At 35.2% G+C, this 13,870-nt stretch overlaps 1 long non-coding RNA gene across 1 annotated transcript; it reads right to left on the reverse strand.

Moving 5' to 3' along the window:
• Positions 1-216: 216 nt before the first annotated feature.
• LOC119520102 lies at positions 217-6,898 on the reverse strand. The gene is made up of 3 exons (XR_005214128.1): positions 6,069-6,898; positions 5,481-5,621; positions 217-256 (listed from the first exon to the last, which is right to left on the reverse strand). It is a non-coding gene; the product is annotated as an uncharacterized LOC119520102 (long non-coding RNA).
• Between the last annotated feature and the right edge of the window lie 6,972 nt (positions 6,899-13,870).

Consider the following 13,870-nt stretch of genomic DNA (forward strand, 5'->3'; position numbering starts at 1 on the left):
CTCACTTATAAATGTTTAATCTTTTTTCAAATCTGCTTCATCTCTTATTCCCTACCCATACTTCCAATTATCTCTTATATTTCTATAAATGTATTAAAAGGACTGAATATGTATTTTGTGTGCAATAATTAAATGGTCTGAAATAAAAAAAAAAAAAAAAATTGAGTGATGACCTTACCTGGAAAACTGAAGCATCTATGCATTGATTGGTTAGTACATGTAATCATTAATTTCAACACAATGAGAGCTCACAGATCTAGAAAAAAATAAATAAATTGAGCAAAGGATTATGACACTTTTCATTTATTTTTAATAGGGAATTTTAATGAACAGTCATGCCATTTACATGAGGCTTCTTCTATAAAGCTGGGAGTACATTTTTGTACTATCCCAACCATCCCACAAAGGAATGAAGAGAAGTATCAGGCCAGGAAACTTGGGAAACTGAGACCATCCTCTTCTTTCCTTAGCCCATGAGTTATGAGGCATTGGTTCCATTTCTTTAGTGGCTTGTGAGTTGAATTCCGTATTTGGCAACACTTCATTTACCCTAATCTCTGCTGGGTGGAGGTTCACCTTTCCCTTATTATATGAGACTCCAGAGTATTCTTTCTAAGAAGAGAGATTTTGATTATTTTATTTGCACTACATATGAATATGTAGTTTTGCTCCATGGAGGCTGAATTAGGAGACCAGCCTTAGATGCAGACAAACAAAAGACAGTAAAATAAAACTTATATATAAAAGATCTACTGTGCTGGTTTGAAACTGTTACGTACCCCCACTGTTCTTTTTTCTACCTTGTGTACAATGTGCTGCTTGTTGAAACTCCAGTCATTTGTGACTGAATGCTGTGCACTTTGAAAATTTTGCTAAGTGTTTAGATTTTGTTGTATTATTTTAAAGGAGTGTTTGATTCATTTTGTCAGGCCATTAGTTTTGCAGATCAGTTTAGATTCTCTGAGACATGATTTTAAGCTTTGTAAGGTGGTGATATCCTTCCCTCAAAGATTTCAACTCCACTACTCCACACTACTAAGAAATGTTCTCTTCAGAGTCTCCACTTAACAGCCCCCATAATCATGAGGATTTTCCACTCCACATGAGAGACTTGGAATAACTCTGTACCACATCTGACTTCTTGGAATTGGTCATCTTATGACTACAAAGCCATTTTTCTCTGACTTGGAGAAATAGGTGATGTAGCACTCAGTAAATCTCAAGCAGGCCCTTTGCAGAATTCTGATGGTGTTTTGTTTACTTCTTTGTTTATGTGTATAGCTCCCTTATTGCCTGTAATTTACCCTATACCTCCCAGCCACATGCACTGCCTTGAATGCCAATCTTATATTTAATTTGGGATGTGGATGCTCTCTGTTTCCATTACATTTCTTTGCCCCTACTGTCAGTATTGCCTCCAGACAAAATCAAGGGTGGTCCTACTTTTTAAACCTATATATAATGGAATGTTAAGTCAATTTCTTATTTTACCATCATTGTTAAACACAGAAGTTATACTTTGCATTTTGAAAAAACCAAAGTCTTAATTAAACTTGCAGTGTCATCTTTTGGGGGGAGTGGGGAATGGCAATAAACAGAACAACAAAAAGTTGCATTAGGATGAAACTGCAGGAATGAATAGAAAGTAAGCCAAGATCATCTTATCTGGTGGAAGAAAGAAAATAAATGATGCAATGGGTTATGTGTATCCAATAAACAGATATCTAATCTGGAATATGTTTATTTTGTTACTTTTAATGATGTAAAAGTATCCATAACTGAATTAATTTTCTCTCAGGTTTTACTTTGCTGTACTGCCTAAGGGAGAGAGATTAATGTATTGAAAATGAGGGCCTATCTTGAATTGTAAGCCAGCTTGGAAAAATTTTTATGTTACATCCTTGAGCAACTTACTCAAATACTTCTTAACTAGATTTGTTTACACAAAAATTTTGCCAGGAAGCAATGGTTACACCATAAGGTCGTTCTGATTCCAAGATGAATTTTCTCTACAGTTGTTTACACACTGCCTCATATTCAAAATATGCTCAAGTAATGTTACCTTGTTACTAATTAGTTCATGTAGAGCTATTGGTGCAGTTGATTTCATGTGATTTTTATACTGGGTGTTAAAATATGTACTAGAATCTTTTCTCACTTTACAAGCAATAAATTATATTTAAAGATATATATATAGAATCCAGAAGCAAAAATGAAACTTTTCTGCAAAACAACAACAATAACAACAAAAAAAAAAACCTAGAGACTGGAAGAGTTGTTAGCAAGCAGCATTGTACCTTAAGGTATCTAATCTGAATATATCTTTTATTTTTTATTGTTTTAAAATTTGCTTCTGTGACAATTGGATGACCAATCAGAGTACAGTCACACAATTTATCCTTTTGTGTTTCTCAGTCATTACCACTGTGAGGGCTTTCAGCATAAGTGTTTTCCCTATTTACACCTTTGGGCTCTTGGGAAATATCTCCATTGTCACCCTGATGACATCACCCAGACAGGTAAGCCCACCCTCCTGTTTCCTACTCTCCTCTGCAGCTTTTCCCTTGCTCTCCTTTCTGTCTGGTGATTCCCTCATTCCATGGCCTCTGGAAAGCTCTGAGGAGCTGCCCTCACAAAACAAACCAAAGGAGTAACCCCAATAAATAGCTTGTGTATTACTGGCATCTAGTGGTCAAATATTTTCTGTGTTCCAATCTGCAAGCCTCTATTAAAAACTTACTACAGTTCTCTATTTCTACTCTGCTGGAACATTTTTATCATGAATACTTGTTGGATATGTCAAATTTGTTTCTGCATTAATCTGTATAATCACATCTTTCTTCTTTAGCTTGTTTAAGTGATATAATACTTTGATTTTCAATTGTTGAACAGCCTTGCACACCTGGAGTACATCCCACTGAGCTGTGGTATATAATCTTTTTATACTGTTTTTTATTTGAGAGATTACAATACAATACACTTACTATATCAATAATAATTCAGTCATGTCTTCTTGATATTTTATCCTGGCCCTCTTGATTAGATTTTTTTCTGGTTACTCATATGTTTCTGTAATGCAATTTTATTGAGATGTATTCACATACCATACAATCATCCACAGTGTACAATCAATTGTTCACACTATCATCATATAGTTGTTCATTCACCACCACAATCAATTTTTGAACACTTTCATTACTCTCCAAAAATTAAAATAGGAATAAAAATGAAAGTGAAAAAGAACACCCAAAACATCCCATACTCTCTGTCCTCCCCTATTATTCATTTACATGTTGTCCTCATTTTTCTACTCATCTATCCATCCCCATACACTGGATAAAGGGAGTGTGAGCTTCAAGGTTTCCACAATCACATGGTCATACCATATAAGCTATCTAGTTATATGATCATCCTCAAGAATTAAGGCTACTGGATTGCAGTTCAACAGTTTCAGGTATTTCCTTCTAGGTATTCTAATACACTGTATCAATAATTTTCTAATGCTTAAACAGAATGTTGATTTTTTTCTTTCTTCTTTCTTAATATATGCATTCAGCGATCTTAATTTAATAGTAACAAATAGGAATAACAGCAGTAGAGAAATAAATTAATAATGGTCCATAAATATCTATTTTAATTATGTTCAAGTATTTAAAGGAAAACATGAACATAATGAGGAAAAAATAAAATATCTTTAGAAGAAACAAGATTTCTTGAGATGAAACACAAGGTTTAAATGATAATTTATAATAAAAACACATTATTCACTTAAGTTTTGATTTTCTATCTTTGAAGAAAACTATAAAATGACACCCATCAACTCAGCAATATCCTGTTACAAGATAAACACAGATGCACACATAGACACAGCACAGCAAAATACATTACAAACAAAGCACTGAAAGTTGTTAACAAAGCATCAAACTCATAAAGTGTTCAGAAGTAAAAGCCAAATTATGCAAAGAAGTACAAAGATAACAATGACAGCCCACTTCTCATTACTTTGCAAGACTGAAGGCAATGGGCATACATAAAAATTATTGAAGAAAAAATGCAAACAAAACAAAACCTATCAATATATAAATCAATATTCTGTTAAAATACTTTCCATAATAAAGGAGAAATTCATTTTTTCTGACAAAAATATCTGCTTCCTAATTCAAAAATTAAGTAAAAATTGACTTTAAAGCAAAATTATTTATAATGTTTTGGGTTTTATAATATATGTGGGAGTTAAATGAGTGTCAACATTAACACAAAGATCAAAAGAATAAATAGAAATAAGCATATTTTACAAGATTTAGTAATATTATTATTTGAATGTATTGAGTAATAGAGTAAAATTCACATTGTCAACACTGGAGCAGCCACAAGAAAAGACAGTAAATTATGGATAAGTATTAAGCCACACATAAAGATAAAATGGGATTCTACAATATATTGAATAAATCAAAGGAAGTAAAAACAAAAAATAGACCAGTGAATCGAAAGTACAAATAGAAAAAATAGAAAAATTGCATATTTCAGCACACAAATATTCATAATGAAATTAAATGCAACTGGAATAAAGCATTCAAATAAAAGATAGAGCTTGAAAGAATGGATATATAAGTCAGACACAACTGTATAATTCTGATCAAATTTTCACATTTTGAAAAACTACTTATACTGTTCTCCATTCTGAGGGAATTTTTATTTGACATTGGACTACAGGTATAAATTAGTATAATTTCTTTCAAGTAGGTTATCTTTCCATTTTTATCTAACTTTTTATAAACTTGCATTTAGACTACTCAGCTGTACTCTTTCTAGTACATCACATCAAGCAAGATATTTTAGCATTAAGCTTTCTTTCTATGACATATTAAAAACCATAAATAACAATATTAAATCACACACTAGCTGAAAATCCAAAATTTTGAAATGTAAATCCTTCTTTGTTATTCAAAATTCTAAGTGTACTTATACCCTATGATTCCTAACAAATTCTATTATCCCATTAGTAATTTCAAAGTGAATTTTTAAAGCTTTGCAGAGAACACAAATTGTATAACTGGAATTCATTGAGAATTTTTCCAGGCCTTAGTAAATAATATGTATTTTATTAATAACCATGAGTGTTGAAAAAATGTATTTGCTTCTTTTCATAAAATTAGTTACCTTTTCTTTTCTACATTCATTTATTTTTCTATCTGAAAATTTATCTATTTAGTTGCTGTGAATCTCAGAAATTTAAAAAATACTTTCCTCTCAACTTTATTATTTACTTTATGTAATTTTATCACAGCACTTTCTTGTACAAAATCCATTTTATGTTCCTGGTCTATTTTTCTCTTCATCTATATGCACTATCACTCTGCATTGCCAACGATTATTAATTTCAATTGACTTTTGTCTTAAAACATTGCAGAAAGCATACCAATTGGGAAGGCCCTAGAATGCATTGTTTATGAGCTTGAAGTTGTTAGCCAGTTGCTTACCTTGCAGGTCTCTGTTCAACTACAGACCAGGCAAGCACCAGCCCTCGGACTGCTCTTGCTGGACAGCACTGTAGGACAGATACCATTCTGGATGCTCTTCTCTGATATGCCTGTCCAAGCATGTGGGATCTGAGCACACCACTGTGTAGGAAAATGAGGGCTTAGGAAATCTTGTGCTTTCTAGTACTGCTTTGCATCTATGTTTCACTCCAAATAACCTATTGCATTTATATATTCATGGCAGAACAGTATATATTATATTTGTGTTCCATTTCATGGTGAATATTTTTGTTTCCTTTGGTTACAAATGCATATAATGTATCTGTCCCATTCTTCAAATCATGCTACTTAATGTTTAATCCTTCTTTTTCCTGCAGCCAGATAGAAAAGTTGCTAATTTGGCTAGCAGTTAACATGTTCATAGATGCATTTAGAGTCCTACTCTAAGTCCAATTTTAAATCCTTGAAAGATCTGTAAGTCTGTAAATGTGGGCTTTTATGATTTCATGTGATTTAGCAGATAAGATTTCAATTATTTAGATGGCTGTTTGTGTGGGTGTTGTGTTGTGTGGGTATTTATATAAATACCTTGTTATGCCTTCTTCATTGCTGATGATGACACTCTGATCAATGATATCATTAAAGAGAATGGAATGTTTTCATTTCCCATCTTTTCCTCATATCCATATAGATGCAAATTCCAACATCTTGAGACATCAGAGCTTTACAGGAACTAATTTTATGAAAATAACAGAGTGAATATTTATTTTCTTTACAAAGTGACATCCAAATGTTCTTATCCTCCTAAATATTTTGGTGGCTATTTCTAAGCATATTTGTCAGAAAAGGATTCATGACATTATTTGGGTTACATATGGAAGAAAAAGTCAGCATAATATGTAGCCTAAAACTTATTTTTGGACCTCAAGAAGTATTGGTTTTGAGCCAAATTTATTATTACTCACTTTTACTATTAATGTACTTTGGGAGTAATATCACTAGTAGTGAATTTGTGAGACAAGACTGAGAGAGCAATCATTGTCAAACTCCTACATCACAATTTTCTCCCTGCTAGTAATGTCAGCAATACCCCCATTTGTTCAAACTGAGGAATTCAGGATATAGGAATAGAAAACATTCTAGTTACAGCTGATGATTTTCAGTCCCTGAAAAATCGTTCTGTTAAATTTACAACCCTTTTGTTCTCTTGCCCAACCCTCTCCATAATCCCCTGCTGTTTCCAGGAATTTAGTAATTTTTTTTTAACTTCAACCTGATGTAATCTGCACACATGCCTGTTCCTGCATTGTTTTGGTTTGCTAATGCTGCCAGGATGCAAAACACCAGAAATGGGTTCACTTTTATAAAGGGGGTTTACCTGGTTACAAAGTTACAGTCTTAAGGTCATAAAGTGTCCAATGTAAGGCATCAACAATAGGGTACCTTCACTGAAGGATGGCCATTGGCTTCTGGAAAACCTCTGTTAGCTTATAAGGCATGTGGCTAGCATCCACTTGCTCCCAGATTGTTTCAAAATGGCATACTCCAAAATGCTCTTGGGGCATTTTGTCCCCTCTTAGCTGCAGCTCTTCCAAAATGTCACTCTCAGTTGCTCTTGGGGAGTTTTGTCCTCTCTTAGCTTCTCTGGAGCAAAAGTCTGCTTTAAAAGGCCATCTCCAAAATGTCTCTGTAAGCTGCAGCTCCCCTCTCAGCTCCTGTGTGTTCTTCAAAGTGTCTCTCTTGGCTGTAGTAAGCTTGCTCCTTCTGTCTGAGCTTACATAGGGCTCTAGTAAACTAATCAAAGCCAAAAATTAGTGGGTAGGGCCACATCTCCATGGAAATATCTAATAAGAGTTATCACCTACAGTTGGGTGGGTTGCATCTCCATGGAACCCCTCAATCAAAGAATTACACTAATATGTCTGCCCACACAAGATTGCATCAAAGATAATGGCATTTTGGGGGACACAACACATTCAAACTGGTATATGCATCATCATTCTCCTCTACTTAACATAATGTCTGGCATTAGTCCTCCCCAACACTAGTGTTTGTTGACAACATGCCCAGCCCCTTCAAATGGGAGAGCATTGAGAACATAATGCTAAACACATACCTTGGTCCTTCACTGGGATTTCATTATGTTAAACATTTCTCCCCTCTGGAGTGCCTGAATCACCTGCCAGATCTCATCACAGAATATAGACTACATTGTGTAAAAGTGGATGTACATAAAGAGAATTGTCATAATAGAGCTATAATCTGTGCAACATCACTGCATTCTTACACTCACTCTACTAAACACTGGACCTAATCTGTTTCATTTTATCTTCAATTCATCCTATGGATGGGGTATTACTATTCCCATTTTAAAGTTGAGGACATATGCTTCACATAGTTTAGGAGTTTCCTAGAGCAAAAATAAAGTTTAATGAAGCATTATTTTCCTTTCCTAAGTCCAAAAACTGCAGTACCAGTGAATGTTTCCTAGAGTTGCTCAAGTGGTCTACCTCTTGCCTACTGGCAACTTTTTTAGAGGAATTCTTTTCATTTTTCTTCTTCCATTTATCCCTTCCTGCCTTCCTTCCTGCTTTTCTTTCATTCTTTCTTTTTTCTTTTTACTTTTCTTTTCTTTTCTTTCCTTCTCTTTTCTTTTCTTTTTCTTATGGACCCCTTTGCAAAAGGCAGGGCTGTGAGTACTCTTGAAACAATAAATTCAGTTCTTTCTAATTCTATTTCCTAGGAGTTTTTCCAAGTGTAAATGGGTGTGTAACTAATCTCAAGGGAGTCAGCCAGCATATCTATGTTCCTCCTGGAATTCAGTGCTATTTATTCTGACTTTGAAATCAAGAATATGCTTGCTTACTTATTTTTAAAATTACTCAACAAAGGAATAAATTATTACTTACATTGACTAATGAGTAGTCCTACAGTATTTTTTTATAATATATCCCTGAAGTTTCTGACTTTTATTGGGGAAAATATCCACTCTGAAGTATTTCTGCTTCATACTGTTGGTGTTTAATCCTGTATTTTACTTTATGCTCTTTCCAAATAGCTAGCACAGTGTCTGACAATCAATAGTTGCCTATAATTAATTATTAGTAAACTATAATTATCTGTTGTACAAATGAATACTTAGTATCATTAGTTTATTATTTTTAAAACATTTAAAATAGCAAAACTTTTGACAATTTGATACCAATATATCATTTTTAGTTCTTTCATTTGATTTATGCCATATTGGTACCTTGTAACTATACTAAAAATGTATTCATTTAATTCTATGACATTTCCTGAGGTCTGACATTTGGGACAAGGCACAGTAAATCAAAAGCATATCATACATTAAGGCAAGAGTTTGATTTGGATTGAGAGATCATATGATAAAAGATTTCAAGATAGTCTACATCACCAATCTGAAGGAACTGACATTGCAATTAATCAGGAGAAGAATACAAAGGAGGGACTGCTATCCAGCATTCTTAAAGTTGATCTCATGTAGAATAGCTCCAGAATTTAAACTGTAGGAAACTATTCTATTGCTATCCAGACCTCCCTGAGGTAACCTGAGGTAACTGTGTTGCAGTTTGACAATTTGGGGTATTTACTTCTAGCTATTCCAATGCATTAAAACCTAAAATGGGTTTTCTCTATAGTGCATGAGAATGCCCACCAGGGTGACCTCTTGATTCCATTTGAAATCTCTCAGCCACTGAAATGTTATTTTGTTTCATTTCACATCCACCTTTCAGTCAAGAAGATGTTCTCAATCCCCTGATGTTGAACCAGATTCATCCCTAGGGACCATATCTCATGTTGTCAGGGAGATTTACACACCTGGGAGTCAGATCCAATGTAGGGGGGAAGGCAGTGAGTTCACCCAATGAGTTGGCTTAGCTAGATAGGGAGGGCCACATCTGAGCAACAAAGAGGTACTCAGGGGGAGACACTTAAGCAAAATTATAAGCAGGTTTAGCCTCTCCTTTACAGTAAGAAACTTATTAAGGGCAAGTCCCATGATAGAGGGTTCAGCACATCAAACTGCCAGTCCTCAATGTTAGTGAGAACATCAGCAACAATACTGGTGAGGAAGACCAACACCTTTGCATTTTCCCCCAGCTCCCCAGGGGGGCGATGCATATATATACATTCTCTGTCCAAATTACTTTGGGATAAGTCACTATTTCACACTAACCTATGCAAACCTACCAGGTCTCACTTCCTATTAAAAGTTCCATGTAAATATGGTATCTGAACAAACTGTACAAGTTAAATTGTTTAGGAAATATAGATCTTGCACCAACTAAACAGCTCTTCCCTTGGTCTCACATGGAATTTGAAGTTTTAAAACACAGCATTGTCCTTTACCCTTTTGCCTGATTTGCCCTAGTCCTAACAGCATCTGCTTCATTCATATCTCTATTTGAGGTCTGGATTCTTTCCCAGTTTTTTAACAGTTGCTATATGTGCTAATACCAATGTTCATATCTGCTGAGTTCTAGCTCTGAGTATTAGGTGTCACAGAGATACCCAAATTTCCAGGGATTGATCAGGTTATACACAGAGGTGAGTAGGAATGATACATCAGCATCCTGGAATCTGAAGATAGCCATTACAATTCAGGAATAGATGTGACTGCTGTAAGAGCTTACAATTTAGGGACCATTACAGTAAGCATTCCACTGATAAGCTCTGCTCTAAGGTTCAATTCTGTGTTTACACATTGTTGTTAGCCCATATTGGTGAGATACAGTGTTTACCTTTGTTTCTGGTGTAGTTCACTCAAAATGCTGTCAACAGTTTCCATTCACCTCATTGCAGGTCTCACAGCTTCACCATTCTTACAGTTGCTGTCTTAGTTTGCTAATGCTGCAGAATGCAAAACACCAGAGATGGATAGGCTTTTATAAAATGGGGGGTTATTTCACTACACAGTTACAGTCTTAAGGCCACAAAGCATCCAAGGTAACACCTCAGCAATCGGGTACCTTCACCGGAGGATGGCCAATGGCGTCCGGAAAACCTCTGCTAGCTGGGAAGGCAGCTGGCATCTGCTCCAAAACTCTGGCCTCAAAATGGCTTTCTCCCAGGATGTTCCCCTCCAGCAAGCTTGCTCCTCTTCAAAACATCACTCCCAGCTGCACTCTCCTAGTTTCCTCTCTCTGAGTCAGCTCATTTATATAGCTCCACTGATCAAGGCCCACCCCGAATGGGCGGGGCCACGCCTCCATGGGAACATCTCATCAAAATGATCATTACCCACAGCTGAGTGGGGCACATTCCAAGCAAATCCAACCAGCACCAAAACATCTGCCCCACACAAAACCACAAAGATAATGGCATTTGGGGGACACAATACATTCAAACCGGCACAGTTGCTCAATATTCCATTGTATGCACACACAACAGTTCACCATTCTGTTCCTCAGTCGATGTACTCTTTGGCCACCTGCACTGAGTGCAGATAATGCATAGTCTCTACATAAACACTAGTGTGCAATGTCCATTCATAACCCTGCTCTCAGATCCTCCAAGTAAATGACCCCTAATGAGGTTGCAGGACCTTATGGCAACCACATACTTAGCTTCATGTGGAACCACCCCAGTGTCCTCCAGAAAGGCTATACCATTCTGCCTCCTAAGCAACAGTAAATAAGTGTATCCCTCTCTCCAAGCTTTCTCCAGCACTTTTGTCCCTGTTTATATTTTTCCATACAATTTTATAGAGCTATGTTCACAAACCATATAATTATCCACAGTGTACAATCAGTTGTTCACAGTATCATCATACAGTTGTGCATTTTTCACCAGTCAGCACTTGAACATATTGATTGCTGTGAAAAAAGGTTTTGTTTTTGTTTTTTTAAATGAACAATAAAAAAGATAACAAAAAGAAGAATAAAATATCATACAATATAGTATAATGATATGGTCAGACAACAACACCACTACCAAGAATCCCGTATCCTTCTCTTATATCCCCCTCTCACACACATTTGTTAAATTTCCTTTGTTATATTTAATGGAAGCATATTACAATGTTACTGTTGACCGTAGACTTCAGTTTGCTTTTATTATATTTTTCCCCAATACCATCCCCTTTCAAATATTCTGCATTGTTGACATTCATTTGTTCTCCTATATGCAAGAACAGTTTTATATTTGCACCTTTAGTCACAATCACTGAGCACTCCAGTTTTTGCTGAGAAAACTTCCTTCAAAAATGAGGGAGAGATTAAAATATTTTCAATCAGACACTGAGAGAGTTTGTGAATAAAAGACTGGCACCAAAAGAAATAATAAAGGGAGTGCTACAGTCTGATAGGAAAAGACAAGAAAGAGATTTCAAGAAGAGTGTGGAAATGAAGATTATCAGGAAGGAGAGAGGGGGAAAAATAAGACATGACATATAAAATCCAAAAGACAAAATGACAGAAGAAAGTACTGCCCTTACAGTAATAACACTAAATATTAATGGATTAAAACTCCCCAATAAAAAGACACAGACTGGCAGAATGGATTAAAAACAGGACCCATCTATACGCTGTCTACAAAAAACTCACTTTAGACACAAGGACAAAAATAGGCTGAAAGTAAAAGGTTGGAAAATGATATTTCATACAAACAGCAATCAGAAAAAAGCAGGAGTGGCTATGTTAATATCAGGCAAATTAGACTTCAAAAGTAAAACAAAAGAGACAAAAAAGGATACTATATACTAGTAAAAGGGTCAATTCATCAAGAAAACATCATAATCATAAATATTTATGTACCAAGAAAGAGTGCTCCAAAATTCATGAGGCAAGTGCAGAGAACACTGAAGAAGTAGATACCACTACAATAATAGTTGGATACTTCAATATACCACTTTCATCAATGGATAGAACATCTAGACAGTGGATCAATAAGCAAATGGAGATGGTGAATTGTACATCAAATGAACTAGTCTTGACAGACATTTATAGAACACTACACCCCATAACAGCAGGATACACATTTTTCTCAAGTGTTCATGGAAAATTTTCTAGGATAGACAACATGTTTGGTCACAAAACAAGTCTCAACAAATTAAAAAATATTGATATTATAAAAAACACTTTCTCAGATCATAATGGAATGAAGTTGGAAATAAATAACAGGCAGAAGACAGTAAAATTCACAAATATATGGGGGCTAAACAACACACTCTTGGAAAACCAGTGGGTAAAGGAAGAAATTACAAGAGAAATTAGTAAATACCTTGAGGCAAATGGCAATGAAAACACAACATATCAAAACTTACAGGATGCAGCAAAGGTGGTGCTGAGAGGGAAATTTTTGCCCTAAATGCCTATATTAAAAAAGAGGGAGGAAAAATTGAGAAATTAACTGTTCACCTGAAGGAACTAGAGAAAGAACAGCAAACTCACCCCAAAGCAAACAGAAAGAAAGAAATAACAAAGATTAGAGCAGAAATAAATGAAATTGAGAACAGGAAAACAATAGAAAATCAACAAAACCAGATGTTGGTTCTTTGAGAAAATCAACAAAATTGATGGACCCCTAACTAGGCTCATTACTTTTAAACCATATTCTGTCCTTATACTCTTAACTGAATGGGAGGTTATTTGATAAAGGCCAAATGGATTATATCATGACCTGATTAGGCTTAGGCCTTTTCTAATGGAGATCATAGGATTGAGGGGCACAGAGATGAACCCTTGACAGTGGGAGCTGTGAAGGAGAGGCAAGGACTCTACGCCTGGGCAGGCTCCCAAAATATTGGTATATAGACAGAGATATCCATAGAAACACTTCATTTATATTAAGGTTAACTTGTTGCTTTATGTTATTGCAAACTCCTTTAATATCAAAGAATTCAGAAACACATCTTTTCAGGGGCACATATAAAAAGCAAGAGCACAGCATTGTAGTCTGATAGCTGTGTAGTCTGTCAAATCTCTGAAACTTCCTATAGAATTACAATTGCTCAGTTATATGGCCCATATAGCTTAACATTCTAGGGTCAAAATTAGTAGTATTGTATTGCCTTTATAATTAACTTAATATTTTGGGGGATGGCCCCATTATTTTCTAATCACCAAGTATAAGCTATTAGTTAAAAATATTGAACACATTCTTTACCTTTTCCTATGAGCTTGAGTGAATGAAACCTTGATTTCTCAGCTGCTTCCACCTTTATTTCATAACAAGATGATAAAGCCTAAGGCTTATCTGACCATTAACTGATGATCTTCACTCAACTGAGTGTTTCCATTCTTCTTTATCTTTCACTCAAAATAAATTTCTTGCACTATAAGTAAAGGAATGTATTTCATTAGTTAGACAAAAGACCACAGCCTTATTTCTTTACAATGGTTTGTAAGCACTTCATCCAGTAGAATGCC

The sequence above is a fragment of the Choloepus didactylus genome, chromosome 24 (genome assembly GCF_015220235.1).
Source record: "Choloepus didactylus isolate mChoDid1 chromosome 24, mChoDid1.pri, whole genome shotgun sequence".
Classification (NCBI taxonomy): Eukaryota; Metazoa; Chordata; class Mammalia; order Pilosa; family Megalonychidae; genus Choloepus; species Choloepus didactylus.